Raw genomic sequence first — 3707 nt, forward strand, 5'->3', positions numbered from 1 at the left:
TTCCTTCCCTTTGCATAGCTGTTCTTTCTTCTCACTATCTTTCTTCCTAAACTTCACACACACACACACACACACACACACACACACACACACACACGCGCATATACATCATATATTTGGGTTAGTGTTTATCCCACATGATCAATATATGGTTGTTCCTGTCACAATAAGTCATTTCTTAAACCACAATTAAGCTAAATGTTCCTAGCATAGTTGTTTCTGAGGAAACACTCAAAATTCAAATTGAGGTGAATTTTTACCATTGAAAAAAATGGTTACCTATATATTGGTAAATTTCAACATCTATTAATGGTTTAAAAAAGCATACATGACATATTATCCTCTCAGAGCTTTTTCAGAAATAGGATTCATGCCTGGAAGTTATATAAAAAGAGTAGGTTCAAGGAAATGGTTTCTATTAAATTCTAAGTTTCATTAGGAAGAAAGAAATAAGCATTGGACTTGTCCTTTTAGATTGCTAATCTATGGTAACTAAAGATTGCTGATAATGGTACCTAAAAGTAGGCATACAGAAATTAGTAGCAAGTCATTTTCCCTGTTTTATTCTATGGGTTTGGAATGGAGAAAATGTGTTAAAAGTAAAAGGGAGACACACTAGAAGATCAAACCACAGAAAAGAGAAATAGACAATGAGAAGTCAAGATCATCTGCTGGGCAGACTTGCATAAACTCATTTAGATTCACAGAGTCTGTGCTTTTATTTTAGTTCTTCTTCCAAATGTCATTACAATATTAGTACCATAGTCCTTGGGATCATGGTAAAATGTTATCTTAGATAACATGTAAAATATTTTACAGGAAATTCAAATAAAATTCTGAGAGGTCTCTGGGGTTAGCAGGTTAGTTACTGACAGAGCTTGCTGAGTTTTAGCCAGAATCCAATTTCAAGGTCTTTTTCATCATGACAAAGAGTCTTTCCATGTAATTCAAAATTATTTTAATCAAAATATATTTCATTAAGAAATAATTATCTTTATTTCATTCTATCAATAACAGGTAGAGTATTTTCTGAAAGAAATTTGAATTGAGTTTCAGATATGTTCACTGTGAGATTTCTATGCAGAAATATTAAATAGAAATTTGAATAGATAATTTTAATTTCATAATAAAGATCTTTTCCCAAAGTCCTTAACATGTACATAATATTGAAAGCCACAGACACTGATGACAATATCTAGGGTAGAGTTAGTATAAAAAGAATGACTAGAAGAGTGTTGTGGGAACTCTTCTTTTAATTATTAGTTTAGACCTCTAAGTCCCTAAGACCTAGAAGTACTTTTCATAGAATACTGAGCCAATGAAAGGATGAACTAATTATAATTCATTAAAAAAGGGAGATACAGAAAATAAAGACAAGTAGGAAAAGATTGAAAGTAAAGGAACACCAAAAGGAAGAAAGGAATTTAAGGAGTGAATGACAGGGCAAAATGTTACTGATATCAAGCATGGTGAATTTGAACAAATCACATTGGATATACAGACCTCCATAATCCTTAGTAAGATGGATTTGGATAAAATTCAGGTAAAAGCAAGATTACATAATAAATCACAATCCTGGTCTGGAGATATTTATAGTATAAATGAGGCAGAAAAAAAAAACAAAAAAACAATGAATTATTATAATAGATTGAGACAATGATACAACAGAAAAAACACAGGGCACTGTAGGATTCATAAGAACTTATTGGAGAAAGTGATGCTTGAGTTGGATCTTAAATACCAGAGGGACAATCTACACAGAGTAGCACAGTTATAGATGAGCAATGGGGATGGTTACCAGTGCATTTCAGATACTAGAGGTACACTTACAAAAAAGGAAATATGCAGGTAGAGTTAATGAACTAAAGTGGTTCTTAAATATGCCAGTTTGCATAATTAATCAAAATGCCAAGAACTACCTGACTTCCTGTCTTGCCTCTCATAATTCAGTCTATTTATTTAACTTTAAATTTTAAAAAAATACAACTGCATTCATAAAGTTTCTGACTAACTTTGAGTGGTAGCTAATTAACAATTTCTTCATATAGAAAAGAAATGACATTAAAGAAGATTAGTGTCTTCCAAACATACATTAAGTGACAATGAACAGATACTTTATTTAGGCTCTTCATATATTAATATAAAAAATAAAGCAAACATAATGATCATAATTATAGAAAAGAAACACATGCTAAAGTAACAGTTACACATTTTAGGAATAGTTTCCCTGAAAATCATAGCATTTTTACTCATCTATCAGAGTTTGTGTTAAATGGTTTTTCCATCAGTTTAATAGTAACTGGTCAGCAAAAGAAAATTTGAGAATGACTCATAGTTATGAGAAAGAGAGCTTTCTCAGTAATGGTATCATTATTAGCATTGTGGGATACAACAGTGGAATAATCTTGCATTTATTTCGTGGTAAGGCAATAAAGAAAATTCATATAAAATCATAGGTGTTAATGGGATAGAAAAATGGACAAATGCATCTCTAATGGAAATAACAGAAATGTAAGTGCTACTTGAGAATCTAATCTGCAAATATCATTGAAGAAGGGTACTTGTAAAAATATGTAGCTTGCCCAAAAATGTACTATACATCTAGTTCTCTTGGGCACATATTTAAGTGTTTATTTATGTATTGAATTTGATATGAGTTACTTACAACTATGAATTTGAAGAGGGTATACTTTACTTAAATTCAACAAGAATATATAATTTTTCTGTCTATCAGCTGTGGATTGTTAAATAAAGGTAAATATTCATCTGAATTTAAAAGGAAAATCTTTGTGTGAAATTATAAAAGATAAACCAGGAATGAATATCTCTAAATATCTAAGCGTAGAAATGAGAAACCATGTCACCCATGTCTTAAATCAGTCACAAATTACTATATTATTTTCCATTCCAATCTGACATTTACCAAAAATCCAATATTCTAAAATCAAGTGTTTATTTTTGAATATCTGATGTATATGGAACTCTAAAAAGCCAAATCACATAAGTCAAACTGTATGCTCAATGAAATTTACATGTGGCCAATAAAAGAGACCACTCATGTCTAATAGACAAGATTGTCTGCAGGTAATAGGTTTGAGTTTCAACTTTTGAAAGATAAATGAAAGACTTAAATCATAGAAATGTTTTATGGTTAATAAAATAAAGCCCAAAGTTATATTACTATTATAGTTATATTGCTATAAATGATACCAAGGACAAAAGTACACAGGATGAATAGTTGGTATTAAATTTAACATTTGGAAAATTGAGAAACATATGATTAAAGTACATGGAAAAATCATGGAAATAAAGTCTGAGAATTTTACTTAGCTGTGAATAATGCAGTATCAAATAATATATATATGTTGTCTTAAAATACTATATCTAATCTAATAAAAGACAAAAAGGGTAATTAATGTACCTCCTCTACGCTTCCCATTGTGTAAACAGGGCGATATGCAAATTAACTGCCAACAAAGATGGCAGGTAATTTGCATACGCAGGCTCCAAGCGGTGGAGCAAAGCCAGACAGCCCCGAAGCCACCGGGCAGGGAGGCCTCACTGCCCTGGGATCAGCGAAGCTGCGAGGCCTCCAGGCACTGGGATCAGCAGAGCACAAGGCCTCCAGGTACTGGGATCAGCGGAGCCCTGAGGCCTCCCAGCACCAGCGTCAAGCAGAGTCTCGAGTCTCATGCCCGGGATCAGCA

This window comes from Myotis lucifugus, unplaced genomic scaffold (assembly GCF_000147115.1).
Source record: "Myotis lucifugus unplaced genomic scaffold, Myoluc2.0 scaffold_7, whole genome shotgun sequence".
Taxonomy (NCBI): Eukaryota; Metazoa; Chordata; class Mammalia; order Chiroptera; family Vespertilionidae; genus Myotis; species Myotis lucifugus.